This window comes from Ursus americanus, chromosome 18 (assembly GCF_024610735.1).
Source record: "Ursus americanus isolate L20-20 chromosome 18, mUrsAme1.1.p, whole genome shotgun sequence".
NCBI lineage: Eukaryota > Metazoa > Chordata > Mammalia > Carnivora > Ursidae > Ursus > Ursus americanus.
In genome coordinates this window covers 54,851,673-54,870,220 of record NC_142144.1, presented here as the reverse complement: position 1 = coordinate 54,870,220, position 18,548 = coordinate 54,851,673, and positions in this window count along the sequence as shown.

Here is an 18,548-nt window from a genome sequence, read left to right as displayed (position 1 = left end):
TCAAGAACCATATTCCTATGATTTTCATAATGTTTCTCTTTTGTATAGTACATACCTAGATAGTACCCCTTCAAATAAATTCATACTTTTTCAAGTACTGTATGTAAGAAATTGTTATACCTATGACTTCCCCTATCCAAGTAAAGCAATCCCAAGACCTTCATATAAAAGGATTTTTAGGCAATTCATCATTCTGATCCTTTTCATCTGAAATATTCTTTTTCTTTTGCTTAAGCTATTTCTAGTAATCAGTATTGAGGGTCACTTATTGATGATAAGGTAGGTAGGGCTAAATAGTGGCTATGCTTGTATGTTAAATAATGACTAGGAAAGCAGCGAACCTTTGGAATGTGGAGAGGTTTAATCTGGCATCAGTGCAAAAGGATGTAGGAGATACTGAAATTCAGAAGGCAATAGTAAGGGGCTGAGTGACATTGGAACAGAGTGGAAGTACAGGAGTATATATGGAACTATACTGAAGGTATAATTCATTTTATTAAGCAAATAATTGGGAAAAGATTACAACATACTCAAAAATTAGAGTGACTATGAGTAGAGACGTACAACTAACTGGAAATTGAAGGATAATTAGACAGGTTTGGGAACTAGATTAATTCAGACTAAAGTATATGGAGATTGAGTTACTAGAAAGATATTTGGTAATATTCTGAAGGAAATATGGAATTTATGAAGTGATCTGAAAAGAGTAGATATGTTTAGAGATTTATATTCCAGAATTCAAATGATTAGAATCAATAAGTGATATTTTATACCAAGAGAGTCTTAGTCAGTTCAGGATGCTGTAACAAAATACCACAGACTGAATGCTTTACACAACAAACGTCCATTTCTCACAGGTCTGGAGGCTAAGAAGTCCGAGATCAAGGTGATGGCAGATATGGTGTCTGGTGAGAGGCTGCTTCGAGGTTTGCACAAGGGTGTCTCCCCATTGTATTCTCACACAGCAGAAGGTCAGAGGAAGCAAACTCTCAAATCTTGTTTTATAAGGTCACTAATCCCATCATAAGTGCTCTAACCTCATGGCCTGATTACCTCCCAAAGGCCCCATCTCCAAATACCATCATTTGGGGATTAAGGTTTCAATATATGAATTTTGGGAAAAAATAAACAAGCAATCTATAGCAAATAAAAAGGAAAAGATCGCTTAGGGGAGCCTGTAGACAGGCAAAAACTTTGAGAATATGTAAATACAAGAAATAGAAGGAAAAAATAACAACCAAAGAGACTAAGAAGAAGTGATCAGAGGAGGGTGAGAACTGGTATCATACATTTCACAGAAAATGACGGATCAGGATTAGTAAGAATGGAAATTACATTAGATAGCAATAGCTATCATGACTGTATATCAGTGCCTGTACGAAGTGCTTTAGGATCGTATCTCACTTAAAATCATAGCATCTCTTAAATAGTAGTAATAGCCACATGAAGTAACAAGTCTCAGTTTAAGTAACGGACCTAAAGGCATGTATCCAGAAATTGGCAAAGCTGGAATTTGAATTTCAGGCTTGTATGAATGTGGTATAACCGCTAAATTGCATTATCTTCAGTAATGACTATAAGCTGGGGCACCTGGCTGGCTCAGTGGGAAGGGCATGTGACTCTTGGTCTGGGGGTCATGAGTTCGAGCCCTGTGTTAGGTACAGAGATTACTAAAAAAATAAATACACTTAGGGGAAAAAAACCAAACCAAACCAAACCAAACAAACAAAAAAAAAAAAAACCAAACAAAAAAAAACAATGACTAAGCTAAGAGAATGAAAAGGCCCAAAAGTATTTGTTAACCAAATAGTGATCGGAATGAGCAGTTTGAGAGTATTTACCAGGATAGAAACTTAATGACAAATAATTGAGATGTGACTAGACTAGACAGTGTAGACAGCAATCAGAAATATGGCACTGAAATAAAGATATAGTTTAGTTTGGTAGGTTCCTGGAGTAGAATGAAGAACATTTTATACTAAATGTTTTGTTTTTTTTTTAATGATTAGGGAAACTGGAAAACTGCTCTGTGTTAACAGAATCATTTCATATTTGTGGTATAAGTGGTTCTATGGGTCATTGACTCAGAGATGAAAACTGACGCAATTGAATAGCAATTTATGCTCACTGATGCATCACTAGGAAATGACCAAAATTAGGTAGTCCTTGTTAAAAGTAATTACATACAAGAGATTAAAGAAAGTGAAACGTTAAAATCGTAGATAGATTTCAAAATGAATTACATTAATCTTGTAGAAAATAATACTTGTTTTGCTTAAGAAATATTAGTACCCTTTCCTGTATAGATACATAATTTATAAAAATCTGAAAATACACATATATTCCTATAAGCCAGGCTATGCCTTTTAAAATTTAGAATATAATGGCTAGAGTCTTGATTTTATTTTTGTTCTTTTAGGACATTAGTGATTTTATAACAAACTGTGGTATATTATAGTAACATTCACAGCATGTCTGGTTAAGAACCACTAGGTTCTTAGGACACTTGTGAGTAGATTAGTACAACTGAAATTTTGATCGAAGAGTCTAATTAATTTGACAACACTATTTGAACTTTGACAGAACTAAACCTATTAAAATATAAGATAGGATGTTGGTGTGTTTACAACATTTCAATTGATATGGCCCATAAAGATGGAAGAAAACATTCTTATTTATTAACATTTGTAACTTCATTTTACTAATGGACAGAAGACAAACACTTTTTCTTTTCTTTTTTTTTTTTTAAAGATTTTTTATTTATTTATTTGACAGAGATAGACAGCCAGCGAGAGAGGGAACACAAGCAGGGGGAGTGGGAGAGGAAGAAGCAGGCTCCCAGCGGAGGAGCCCGATGTGGGACTCGATCCCGGAACGCCGGGATCACGCCCTGAGCCAAAGGCAGACGCCTAACGACTGCGCTACCCAGGCGCCCCAACAAACACTTTTTCATGCTGTGGTAGTTAGCATCTAATTAAAGCACACAGTCATCTACTTTGATGCACTGAAGGAAATTTTAACATAAATAATGTATATTTCAAGATTACATTCAACTATGTAAATGGAACACATATAATGGTGGTCTAGGGGCAGGGTAAGGGAAAGGAAACACACAAACACAAACACACAAACACTTCCTCTGTCTAGGTATGATTGTGTGACTAAGTTATCACGGATAGAATGAGAGCAAAAATAAAATATGCAGTCACTTGAGGACCTGCCTTACCTATGGAAAATTGTTTCTTTCAACTGTCTCTCCTTCTTCTTCCACATATGCAGTCTCCCAATTCTGACTATGTTGCGACATATGACTACAGGGAGAACAGAACAATAATATGGAAGAAATATGGGTTCTTAAAGGACCTTATCAAACAGCACTGCCTTGGTAGCCTGATTTGTCAGATTGTGGTAGAAGCAGTGGAGGTGGGGTGAGGAGGTCCTGGATAATGATCTATTTAAGCCACTGAGTTGTCATTGGTTCAGAATTCTAAGGAAAAATGTTTGAAATATTTACTTTGTCAATCACCAACACTAATAGATGATATTCACATGCAAGGCTGACTTTGTACCACTACCTAACACCAAGAAAGCATAACTAGAAAGTCTTACTGATCATGAGGATTGCATAATTTTTTTGTAAAGGACTAAAAACTAATAACTAGTAAATCTCTAAAATCCTTCATTTCCCCTTTTAATTATTCAAGTTAGGAAAAGAAAATTTCTCTATTATTTAACTTTTACCCCATAGGTACCCATTGTTACCAGCTTGGTGTATTCCCTCACCAGGTTATAGAAATATACTTCTCTATATAAACATATCTAACATATACTGCACAGAATATACTTACATGATGGAATAATATAACACATATAACATTCATCAACCTAATTTTTCATTTACAAATGTATGAACAGATTCCTAGATCAGTACATATAAATCTACCTTAAAGTTTTTAGCTTAGTATTCAATTTTATTCCTCTACCATATTTAAAGCCATTTATTTTTTTAATTTCTTTTTTGAATACTTTATTTATTTATTTGAGGGAGAGAGAGCAGAGAGCATAAGCAAGGAGGCAGGGAGAGAGGCAGTGGGAGAGGGAGAAGCAGACTCTCTGCTGAGCAGGAAGCCTGATGTGGGGCTTGATGCCAGGACCCCGGGATCATGACCTAAGCCAAGGGCAGACACTTAATCTACTAAGCCACCCAGGGACTCCGAGTCATTTATTATGGTCATTTAAATTGTTGTCAATACTCTGCTATTGGAATATATAGTTTAATAAATGATAAATAAGTAGTACATAGGTGGATAACGTATGTACTCATGGTATTATTTCTGTAGGAAAATCCTAGAATTATTATCATTCTGCCACAAAACAAGCATAATTCACCCTAAGATGTTGTCTCCAAAATGTTGGCACTAATTTACAGCCACATAGTATATTTGAATGGTTATTCTCCACTAATTACCATCAGATGTTATCAGGTTTTCACCTGCAGAATGTAATTAACTAACTAAATCGTTCTTATAGTAGGGCAAGATCAGATAGATACACATGGTATCCATAAGCAAAAAAGTATGAAGAAAATAATTTAAGTATACAAGTTCACTGAGATAAACGAAGTAGAATAATGGTTGCCAACAATTAATATACGCTGTATATATGCGTGTCTGATATATGTTTTCCAACAAAAAGCAAACAATAATTGCTTTCCCCTTTTTAATTTTTCAAAAGATATTTGGTGCAAAATTTTTCCTTTTGTTCGCACTGTTCCCTCTAGAAGCATCAGATGAAGAAATACAGAATTGTAACATTACAGTAATTGAAATATGATTATATCCAAATGCTTCCTAATTACTAAGGCTTAAATTCAATTATTTTGGATAACATGAATAGGGGGACACAATCACAAAAGTTCCTGATACATTCCTGCTGTTCATGGCACTGAAGCAAATACTACGTAGACATGAAGCTAATATACGGGACATTAACTCTCTTGACTTAAAATAACTTCATATTTCTCTGATGTAATTCTATTGTCCTTTCCTACTTTCTATGTGTGGGGGTTGGGGAGTTAAGTGGCTCTTTTCAGAAAGAGTAAAAGAGAAATGGCTAGAAAATGTGCTCTAGTGTAGCAATTGAAAAACCTGAAGTGATGTAAGGCGAATGGTGCTTTAAAAGGGACACTCAGCAAACCTAATTTCCTAGGTTCTGAATTGCTAAAATGGGAAAAACCATATGGGAAACAGATTAGTGAAAATGTGTGCAAGAAAAACAAAATACGCCATGTGTATCACCACAGAAATCAGACCAATAATAAATAAATATACTGTGAGATGCAGGCTTTGTCATTCAGACATCAGAAGCCTTTATTCCAAGTGGCAAATTCTTTAAAAGAAATGGAGGCAAATCACAGATAGAGGGTATTGTTCATTTTAAAAATTTATAAGATCTGTGATTCCTCACACTAAAGTAACACAGCGCAAAACAACACCAAATTACCATTCCACCCTCGTGCTATGCCTGAGGAGTACATCACGGGTAGGAAGACAGGTTTCAAATGATATCAGAGAAACGTATAGAGCAAATGTGCATACAAAATTTCCAGTTGTGCTTGTTTAATTAGATGCCAGTAACAGCAGCAAACAATAGTAAAAAAGACATGGAAACAGAGTGTTAATGAGATTCAAATAAATCAGATATCACTGTTGGACTGCAGATAAAAGATAAGCCCCAGTATATCTGCATTTTAATCAGCCTGATCACAGTTTTGATGAATGTGCCAAAGGGACTGTTCTTAGCTCTGTTTTTACAGTGAGTGAAAGGCAACAAAAGGAGCAGTTTTGATTCTCACACTTCCTGACAGATGAGTCATATGCGATTAATGTTGAAATTCATTAAAGCTAGAATTCTAGCTAGGGATCATATTTTACTTGATATATGCATTACCATTTTATAAATGTGATACTTAGGAGCCTGGTTAGCTAATTAACGATTTTGGCAATTGGGCAGAACCTGAGAGAGAGATAGTGTGTGTGTATGAAATGCATAAATATATGAGCACACATACACACAAATAACACAATGCATGCCACTTTTCCAAGGAAAATATTCTCAACCACATAGGATAAAACATTGATTTCGTTATCACTGAATGAAAGCTACATCTCCCAAATATAGAGCTGTTCTCATTATCTAACCATGTACTATCCAAGTTTCTAGACTTACAAGGTATAAGAAGAACTATTTTATTGAGCTAATATTTACTAATGAATGGCTTAAATGCTACTAATGAATGACAACTAAATACTCAACACTTAACATTAGAATTTATTCCAACTGGATGTTGCCTGTCAGTCTTTTATTGAATCTCAGATGTACAGAACATCTGACATTATGCTGCAAATATAACAGATAATAAGAGCAACTTAAATAACAGATCTTGGAAAAGATGCAAGATTTTATAAGGTGGGTGGATGAAGTTGTTTTTGGACAAAGGCTCAAATCATCAAGGCGTTAACAAAGGAGTCTTTTTGAGAATTAAAATGGAATAGTGGTTGAAGAAGTTAATTTGACAATGTTTTACACTTCAAAAGAATGGTTTGAGGGTCAAAGGATGGAGAACCTCCCGGTCAAAAGATATTGAACAGTTTTTTTTTTTTTTAATAACAACTTTCTGAATATGGCATGGAAGCAAAGATGAAGGAAGAGTTATTTTATCACATCACCACATAACACCTTTGGAAACAAAATGTAATCAGTAACTCAACCCTTGATTCATCTTTTATTTGTCTGAGTATTAGAACATATGTGTAATTATAAATCTAATTATTGCTCAACACATGAAAAGGTAACTTTTAAAAGTTAAATTTTATTTTTAAGATAAAATTCCAAGCAAATTTTTTTCTTCATAATTTACTAAGAATTTACTCACTTTTTTAGTGGCTTCTCCTTAAGTGATTCTGTCAATGGAGGCATAAGAAATCTACAAGGTATGTAAAAGTTGTTTCCATGAAATGTTTTGCAGAAGACCAACTCAGAAGAGCCACATGAAACCTGAGCAGCCACCAAACTGCCAGAAGAGTTCAGCAACACTGGGGTTCAGACCCAGAAACTAGCACAGAACCAATATGAGCTAGACCAGTGCTGAGGACCTGCACAGAAGCCCCCTGAACTACCTTACAGTTACCTTAGTGCATTGTAATATTAAAATCTCTTCCCAGAAGCCAGACTACTCTGCTAGTTTTTGAACATACTATGTATGGACTAGCATGTTAACATGCTAAGCATGTGCATTTAACCTAGGTGTCTAAATAATAGAATATGTATAAATTCCCTCATGAATATGCAAACTTCCTGCCTTTGGCCTCTGGCATATTGAATAAAGGCTCTCTGCACTAACCCCAAGGGGAGACAATGTTTTGAGAACTACCTCCTTGTCTCCGTAGTTGCTGCAAATAATAAAAACCTTTTGCTGAAATCAAAAGACAGCTAATCTATTGGTTGGTGCACCCTAAGCTGGGACCCTTAGTGTTCAGTGACAGTTCCTTTTAAGAGTACTATCTGTCACCAGATGATAAATTCCATCTGGGCATGCAATATAAGTTTAGATCATTGTCTGAATTTATCTAACTGACTTCTTTGGGTTAAAATGTCAACCATTTTTTAGGCTGAGCATGAATAAGACATAACTTCCCTACAGAAGTGCCTAGTTTACTGGAAAAGACATTCATGAAAACAATAACAGTGTTCTAGCGTGTTAATCAAAATAAAAGTTGTAAATTCAAATGCAAAATTTGATAATATGGATAATATGGTGTCTTGGTTCATAGAAGACCACACAGATACCATTTGGTAGAGAAACATTTTGAGTTGTGTTCTTTTGTATCTGTATCTGCTTTTCTTAATTATAAAGATTCATTTCACTTGGTTTTAAGTATGTGTGTTTATATATTTATACAGTTTATATCTTCTATGCTTTGTCATATTTTATGTCTGTTTTTTTTTCTCTCTTTGCATGTATAATTAACCTCTAACAATGTTCCACCACATTAAACCAGCTTGGATAATTTAAAAGGACATCATAACTGCAATTCTTAAATATTCCAGGATCAGAAGGGGAGCCGTATAAAAAAATAAACTTAGTTTGACAATGATAAAAGGGAAAAAATTAAAATATGAAAACTTTTGGGCATAGACAGCTGCTTTGAAAATAGAATCTGAAGCTTTGGAAAATCTTGTTTTTCTTAAGACAAAAATGTAGCTGCTTTCTTTAGGGGTGAACACACCATGAAATAAAACAAACAAGAACAATAAAAAAAATAAGAAAAGGGATATCTAGCATCATGAGTAAACATGAGGTTAAAGAGTTCCATGGAATAGTGGACCTAGACCCAGAATTGTTTTCATAGTGTTCCACCTGTCCAGTCAAACACGGCCCCATGCTTGGCTTAATGCTCAGCCATCTCTCTTGAAATTTTTTATTACTTTAAACAAGGGTCCCAGCATCTCTGTTTTATGTTGGACCCTGCAATTATGTACCTGGCCCTGCCTAAGAAAATACACTGACAGTGTTTGCAGAGAAATCAGCGACCAAAGCGGTAATTCTTAAGTAGAAAGTTAACAACTTAAAAGTTTTACTTGAAAATATGCAATTTCCATTTCCCTATACTCCACAAATATAATCTTCTTCACATGAATTATTTTCTCTGAAAATGAAGATGTTTTCAAGGTTCTCAGTCCTTTTCAAGCAGAGGTGTAGTAGGATATATATTTCCTCATTTATTTGAGGTATTTCTTGGTCCCCATATAAGTTTAGAGCAGAGGTTCTACAGCATTTTGGTTTCAAGACTCCTTTGTGCTTTTAACAAGTATACTCTTACGCAATCTCTTCCTTTCGTTTTTGTGGATTATATCTTTACATATTACCTTTTAATAAACTGAGAAGATTTTAAATTCAAATTAGTTCATGCAAAACAACAAAAAATACATTAGCAGAAATAACATATCTTATGAAAAACAAATACATTTTTCAAAACCAAAAAGGGAATTCTGGTTACTGCTATCGGATGTAGAGAATTGGGAAGAGTGTCACTCTTCTACCCTTACAATAACAACAGAACAATAAAAGTCGGACTAAATTGAAATTAATGACTTTTTTTTTAAATCAATAAATTAGAGAACAGAGCAACCAACTGGCCCCAAATCTAAGAGGAGACAAGGTTACATGAGTACTCACTGGGGTAAACACAACCGTTAGGAAGCTTGCAAAATGCAAGCTTTTGCATAAGGTGAGGTTTTGGGGGCTGCAGAAAATGGAAGGATAGCCACACACCTGCAGGTTTGCTCTCTGTGAATACCACTGGGCACACAAAAAATATTTAAGGAGAGCTCTACAAATTTGTTTTGTTTTGTTTTGGTGACCTGAGAAAAGGGAAGAGAAGCTGTGAAGAGTGAGCATGAATCTCCGCCTTAACTTTTACTCTCTCCGTTATAGCACAAAGGAATTTAATAAATTGGAAGAAGGGCTACAAACATCATTGCCCTAATGGCATTGGTGAAAACTCAGTGCAGCTGGGGGAAGGAAACGGAAGAAAACAGTACCTCAGGGAAAGGGGAAAAGAATAAACTGGGCCCTAAGCTGCAGTGCTAGGAGGGCCAGAAGAACTGTAAGAGTCACACTTTCAAGACCCAGGGTCACTGTGACTACTAAAGACTGAAGCTTATTCAGAAAACAAAACAAAGCAAAAACAAAAACAGAAACCATCCTCTCTTTTCCCCCGCCTACCACCATTCTGTATCAGCAAGCTAACAGGCTTCAAGTAGTGTTTGTGTGCATCATACATTCTTTGGAAATTGAATACATTTTGCAAGTAACTACCATTATTTAAAAAAAAAACATAATTCACCATTTTAAAGATATACTTTTATTTCTTACAAAGAAAAATTACTGTCAATTAAAGCATGAGCTGCCAATGATTATAAGACATAGCCCATTTTTATCCAGAGACGTTAAAAACTGGAAAAAATATTTGTCATAAAATTGTTGAAATGCGGTATAATATTGCTGCTCTGCATAATAACAAATTAATAAATGACATTATTGAAGAACATAAATACATAAAAATATTCATAAAAAATTGATTAAAGGATTATTCTTTGCGAGATGCCCTGCAATGGGGAAGTAGCCAAGGGGAGCTGTTACATTAAGTTGTATGAATTATTTACAGTAAGAATGTTAACATTTATTATGTGTATTTAAAAATGATTTTCAAAATTACACATGAACATGCTTTATAAAAAGTGAAGCATTATGCAAAAACAAATGACCAACATCAGACTCTTCAACCATTTAGAGTTTTTACTGTCAGTACAAGAGTGAGCATGAGAGAATATACCAGAGGTATATATATCCCAATATATAAAGAACTCATACAACTCAATGGCAAAAATCTCCAATTGATCCTATTAAAAAATGGGCAGAGGAACAAACAGAATGGACATTTTTCAAAGATATACAAATGGCCACGAGGTGCATGCAAGGTGCTCAAATCATTAATCATCAGGAAATACAAATCAAAATCATAAAGGGATATCATCTCACACCTGTTAAAATGGCTGTCATTAAAAAGACAATAGGTAATAAGTGTTGGCGGGGATGTGGAGAAAAGAAAACCCTTGTACACTGTTGGTAGCAAATAAATTGGTATAGCCACTGTGAAAACAGTATGGAGTTCCCTCAAAAAATTAATAGCAGAACTACGCTATTTTTGTCAAGCCCCCTTCTGGTGTATATCCAAAGGAAATCAAATTACTTTCTAAGAGATACCTGCGTTTTTTGTTCATTGTAGCATACTTTATAATAGCCAAGACATGGAAACAACCTAAGTTCATCAATGCATGAATGGATAAAGAAAAGTGCCATAAATATAATACACACAAACACACAATTGAATATTATTCACCCATAAAAAAGGAAATCCTGCAATTCCTGACAACATGGATGGACCTTGAGGGCATTATGCCAGCAAAAATAGTTCAGAAAGAGAAAGACAAATATTGTATGATCTCACTTATATGTAGAATCTAAATAAAATAGAATAGAATAGAATAGAATAAAATAAAATAAAATAAAATAAAATAAAATAAAATAAAATAAAATAAACAAACAAACTCATAGAAAGAGATAACAGATTGGTGGTTTGCCAGTGGTGGGGAGGTATGGGGATAATGGTGGAAAGTAGTCAAAGGTACAAACTTTCAGTTATAGGAAAAATACATTTTGGCAATATAACATACATCGTGGTGATTATAATTAACAATACTATATTGTGTATTTGAAAACTGCTAAAAGAATAAGTTCTCATCAGAGAAAATAAGTGTGCAACTATGTGAAGTAATGAATGTTCACTAAACTTACTGTGGGAATCATTTTGCAATATATACATAATTATGTCATATACCTTAAATTAATACTATATTATATATCAATTGTATTTCAATAAAAATGGGCAGAAAAGATGAAAATGGAAGTTGGTCTTCAGGTGATTTCTAAATAAATAACTTTCACTAAAAACAAATGAATACATGATACTTCACCTATTTGTTCCAAGTAAGTTAATAGAATTTTATTTAAGACAAATGAGCAAGAAAGTATGTCTCTTTCTGATTCTTCCTCATCCTTGTAAAAGAAGTAATTTATAATGTTATTGTATAGCTACACAATTTTCCATCTTTTCCATATATATATAATATATATAATATATAAATAATATATATAACATATATATAAATTAATCCATATATATGTTATATATATTATATATATATAATATATATTTAATTTAAATAAGAACTTGGAAGTCAGAGATGAAAAGTATTATAGTTAAATTTTAAAAAGCACTGATGTGGGGGCACCTGGGTGGCTCAGTCGTTAAGCATCTGCCTTTGGCTCAGGGCATGATCCCGGGGTCGTGGGATCGAGCCCCACATTGGGCTTCTCCGCTGGGAGCCTGCTTCTTCCTCTCCCACTCCCCCTGCTTGTGTTCCCTTTCTCACTGGCTGTCTCTCTGTCAAATAAATAAATAAATCTTTAAAAAAAAAAGCACTAATGTGTTAGAAAAGATACCTTAAAGATGAAAGATGTATATTAAAATGACACTTAATAATGTCAATAGTTCATTGCCTCTTCAGAATAAATAAAAATGCCACCAGATGTAGAGAATTTATAAGCTCCTGAACAAAATGGCTGCTAAGATAACTTCCTAAAAAAGTAAATATGCTATTAAAAAGGAACCTTTCTTCAAAATGTGTTATATGGAGAGCAGTAAAATAGAGCATGAGATCTAAAATCTTATTTTAAAAAAGTTGAAAATAAAAGTTAATGATGCATAAATTGTGACCTATTCTTTATGTGGATAAAATAAAAAAAAAAAAGATGGCAAAAGTAATTATTAATCCCATTTTAAAGGAGGCAGTTCAAGTTCAGTAAAGGTGTGCATTCAAGCATTGGAAATGTAGGCGTGTAAACTGGGAAAACTGCTAGAGTTCTAATGGCTGAGAAGGAAATCAGTGCACATTTTTTTTAAGTGCATTATTGTTTTTCGGTCATTAGAGCATCTTTTAACAATTAACTTTTTCCCAACAAAGTAAATGAGACCCTCAAGGTCTGCCATGATTAATATACCTTTAGAAGCTTAGCAATTCTCTTCTTTCTTAGCAATAGCATTTTGAAAATCATTGTTTTTTGTGTGGAAAGCACATATTTATACATATTAGGTAGGTCATTTTAGAACTATTCCTATGGGGAAATTAAGTGGAAATTTTAAAAAAAACGTTAATAGATTTTATCACTTTTTGTAAACACACATACCTACGAGATAGCAAAATGGGCACACATTATAATTTTGTTAAAAAATATTAGCATTGCTTATTTTTTACATTATTTGTAATAGCATTTGTGTCTATAGAGATTACTCTAATGAAAAAAAATAAATGTTTTCATTCAAAGTTCAACTTAGAAATATAAAAAACTCATCTGGGATTTATGTAGCTAAAGTTCTAATTAAGAGCATGTCCTGAACATGCTACTGTTTTATTTTAATAGAAAGAGTTCAACTGCATAAATTTTTTAAAGGTTTAAAATGTATTTACTGAAGATTTTGTCTTCATATTTGTATATATTCTTTTATACATATGTTGATGTTTGATAAAAACTTAATAAGAAATTATTTACTCTTTACAGTAGGTGTTCTTTGACCCTGTTAGAGGCAATAACGACAGTGAGATCTGAGGATTTCACTGAACGGTTTTACAGCAATAGACAAAGTAGTTTCATTACCACAGGCTCAGTTTTCTCTTGTGAGTCTTAGGCAATTCTTTTACTGTCCTTATTGCAGACAATTTGTTATTTTAACTGTTTTCCTCTGAAGTCACGTCGTTTCATTGAAATCCTTGGTCTATCTTGACTCTCAGGGCTCCTTTTAACCTAAAAGTCATTCTGATGGGTCTATGAGACAGGAATTACTCAGGAAATCAAGTTGAAGATTACAAAAATATTTAGTGTGGTATTTGGAATAAATATTACCTGAGTTGAAACAACCATCCCTGAAGGGCAAGAAGTAATATAGTCCAAGTAATATGTTGTTGTTGGATCCTAAATAAGTTCTATCCTCTCCTGAGTTAAGAGGCAGATTGTTTATGCTTCAAGAGAGCCAAATTTCTTGTCCCAGGAACATAAAGGATGAGCCTCTGTCCAGAAGGACCTCTTCACAAATATTGGTATTTTCACAGTGTATCTTGTTTATTTGTTTTAATAAAACATATCTATTTTTCCAGTGTTTCACAAGTCTGACATCATGATCAGATTTTCTCTTGTGCAAGCATATTGCCCAAGGCAAACAGCATCATTTCTGGTGACATCTTGTTTTGGATTATGAATAGCATCCAAACCCTGAGAAAGGTTCATGGCAAACAGTCTGATAACAGGCTTTCTGGAAGATGAATTACCATTCAAGTCCTTTGTCCCCTTTCAGTAATTTAGTTTTTATGACCTGGAACTTCTTTTTTCAAATTTTAATTATTCTATGTATGAATTTCAATAAAATGTTTAGTCCACAAAAGAACCCAAATTGAAATAGTAATCCACTTCTTTGGTAGAAATGTTAAACAAACATGGGTAAGGAGCAACTATGCACATTTGAAACCCTCTGGGTCTCAATCTTCTTATTTTTTTTAAAGATTTATTTATTTTTTTTTAGAGAGGGAAGGGGTGGGGCAGAAGGAGAGGGAGAGAGAGAATCCTCAAGCAGACTCCCGCTGAACCGGGAGCCGAATGCAGGGAACCCAATGCAGAGATGGGTCCCAGGCCACTGAGATCATGACCTGAGATGAAATCAAGAGTTGGCTGCCTAATCAACTAAGGCACCCAGGCACCCCTCAATCTTCTTATCTAAAAAACAATCATGTTGACTTCTATCATCAATGTGTCTGATGTTGTTTCTGATGATTTTACTCTCTGATTTCATTATCAAGCAAACTTATGTTTTCTATACAACATTCATGACAGTTTCCCTAAACATGTTAGAAAGTAGAAACTTTTGTTTCCTGCAAAGAATGAATAATTCTCTATTTTGATCCCAGAAATTTAAAAAATGAATACGACCATAAAGAACAATACAACCATGTTCCCATCACTTCAGTGTTCACCCTAAATATTGTGTTTAACTGATTCCTGCCATTTTGAAAAGGGAAAATAGAAACATTTATGATAACAGACTTAGTTGAAATTCCCTTTACTCACTCTCTTTAATTCTCCTTTTCCCCAAAGGAGAAATACTATGAAAAGTTCCACACATATTTCTTCAGCCCACAATTTCTATATTTATGAAGAGATATGATTTCAATAAAGCAATGTATAAAATCACTTATATGTTTGCTTGTTTTTTTATAAACTGCATTATTCTTGCTCAATCTGTATTTTCTGTTCACCAACTTCCTGTTTTAGAGATCTACTCGCGTTGATATATATAGTCCATTCTTTTAAATCCTTGCATGATGTTATTTTGTTTGAAAAGTATTATTAATAAATATTTAGAAGATTTCCTTTCTTTTAAAGTAAAAAATACTGCAACAAACACCTTTGTTGTTGTCCTTTTACAACATTTGCAAAAGCTTTTGACATTCTTGTTGGGTAAATTTTAAATTTTACTACAATGAATTTTAGTTTATTTTCAACTTTCTATTTTAAAAGACTGCCAAATTAAGAATTGCTTTTACTTAATTAAGCATACTAGTCAGTCGTGTCTTCAATTTCTTCAATTAAAGTTACTTAATTGACTTTTTTTTTTTGCTAAAATGATGGTATGTTTCTTTTCCATATAAAAAAATATAGTGGAATCTCTTGAGTTTTGCTGGCAATGCTTTATTTATTTTTAAAGACTGATTAAGTAATATACTCTGTGCGACATTCAATTATTGATTTACAACTAGATAGAACACAAAATCTAACAATAGCAGGTTCCCCATTAAATTTCCTCTACTGAAGGCTCTAAAAAAAAGTTAATATTATTCTAAGCAAAAACAAATGACATAAAATCCTATTTCTTCATGGTAAACTTCATTAATAATTTGAAGCATCATTTTTAATAAATGAATAAAGCAAGCCTTCTCTGTAACAATTCATTAAATCTTTGCCTCAAAAGATGATTTTTATATGCAAGTTACAAATTTTACATGCAAGTAACAATTTTTTCTGCACTTGAAGCACTGCTATATTAACTTTTTACAACTCAAAACACTTTTCCACAATACCAAATACATTATTATTAGCAGTATGATTTTCTCTAAAAAACAGTAAAGGTTTATATAATCTAAGTCAGCATTTAACAGAAAGCTAATTTTGTAAAGGAAAATAATGGAGGTAATGCAAATTTAAGTTGAGCATTATTTCTATGAAAAACAGAGAATTATCTGAGGTTTAAACCTAAAATTTAGTATACTTGTAAACCAGACCTATTTTTCAAAAACCTTTAAACTTTTCCTGATACATACAAAGAAGTATCTGCTGTATTATCCTATATTTTCTTAGCTGCACATCACTACAATACCATCCTATGGTGGGCATTTCTTGTTTGTAACATTAATATAAATACAAATATCTAATTTTCTAATTTGAAAATTTTCCAGTAGGTACACAATACATTGGAAATTAAACCAAAAGAAACAGAGAGAGAGAGAGAGAGAGAAAGAAACAAATCTCTTTTCAACCAGTTTGAGCACTATAAGACTAAGTAAAAGTCTTACTCTGTAAGGAGTAAGGAGTCTTACTGTAAGGAGACTTAAGGATTGCGGGTATGCGCACGTGCACACATGCACGCACGCAGTAACAGTCAGAATCCATTAAATAACAATGACTCTTTTAATAAGAAAAATTAGCCAGGATTATAAGAACTGATTAGCAAGGAAATAAAAAGGTTAAAAGGCCTTTTCCAAGCTTAGACATCTGTGGAAAAATATTTGAACCTCCCAATAATTACCCATTAATTAATATTGTATTCATTGTATTCTTCTTAAATTTTCTTGTTCAAAAGAACATTGATATATGATGAAAAAAATAACATTGATATAGTTTCTGAATTTTTTGTAATTACTCATCAGTATTCTTCAATTGAGAGAAGAATAAGGCAAATGATTGAAAAAAATGGTCATGTATAAAACATAAACACAGTGTCACAAATATGCCCAAATTATCTCTATCCTCTGTTCAAAAAGAGATCACAGAGTACATTTGGAGACAATTACATGAAAGCTATTTACAAAGAATTTATATATATGTAGATTATATTATGTTCTCTCTATATAGAATATATAAAGTATATGTAAGAGTTCACTGCATTTCCATGTGAAACGTTAGTGAAAGATAATGAAAAAAAGACCTCAGATAGAGAAGAGCAGGTCAAGATGTGAGTGTATGAGGGAACGAGTGTGTGTGTGTGTGTGTGTGTGTGTGTGTGCTTATGTATGTATGTACATGTTGGTGAAAGAGGTTGTTGGTGAGGAATGAGTGAGGACAGCAAGGTAAGAGAGACAAAAGAATAGCAAATACCAAGCAAAATCTCAAGTGCCTGGTATGCTGAACAATTCCACATAGAACAGTGCTAGTGAGACAGTGGAATGAAGTAGTATGTAAAGAACTATGGTAGGATTAAAACATAGGGACTATATACTATGTTTGATTAAATGCTGACATTAGTCAAATTGCTGCGTTAAGTTAGAGTTGCTTTTTAAAAAATGCTCACTCTTGTATTACTGTTTTATTTGAAAACTGTAAATATCTTCTTTCAATGTGGGTTTGTACCACCACTGCCTTGAAAAAATTTGCCATTCTCTAAGTAATTTTTCATCATTTCTTCATTCATAAATAAAAACAAAAACAGTATTTCAAAAGTTTATTGAACATAATTAGTTTATACATGTAAAGCACACAGAATCATTCATGGCATGTTTTAAGCACTCAATACATAAACAGAACATGAAGAGAATTGGAGACACTGGGAGGATAGAAAACAAACTACTAGCAGTGTTTATCTCTTTACAGTCACATTATATTTTATTTTGTTCCATCTTTTTTCCTTTTGGTATTTTATATATTCTGTTTTTGTTGAAAATGACCATTATGCTGTTTCCATCAAAACACGTTCCTAAATTTATAATCTTTTCTTTATTAAATATTTTTCCCATTGACAGAATTTTTAAAAACTATTGCAAGGGAGTAGAGTTGGGAGACCTTTTGGGTTAAATTTGTAAAGAGTTGGGATTCTACCTCCATATTTGTCAATATTTTTTATTCTTCATACTTTCCTGGAATTCGAGCCAATGATCATTGGAAAATATTTTCTGAATTTTGTTTTTTAGGGTTTTTCTCTTTTTTTTCTTTTTCATCATTCCTTCTCCTATGTCCAACTTTTTTATTTAAACTGTTATTGTTTTCATTTTCTGTTTGTTTTTTTCCCGCTTAGATTAAGAATCAGACCAAACTTTGGTTATATTTATGAGTAAGAAAGAAGTGATGCATCTATTTAAAATTCTGATGTATTTTCCAAATAAGAAAGTTCCAGAGATGGTGAGTAAAAGATGGCAGAATCTTTGGAGATCATCCAAATAATTCAGTCCCATGGACAACAGCCAGAATACTGATGGGAAACTATATCGACTGGTGACCAGAGAGAATGCCTAAAGAAGAGTATGAAGTCTAGTGAGATCCTCACAGAGTAATCATTCCTCCTGAGGAATAAATTCATGAAAATCAACACACCATTCTACAAGTTACTCCCATCTGTCCATTCTGTTGCTAAGACAAAAAGTGAGTGAAAAATGTAAAAGTTTAAAATCCCAACCTACCCACTTTAAAACTTTCTTCCACCTTCAAAACTATGACTTGCATTTTGTCTTATTTTTACCTGTATAAGAAAGTGGTGGAACAAGTAATCTGATTCAAATTTCAATTCTGCTTTCCAACACACACCACATACATATCTACACACGTGTAT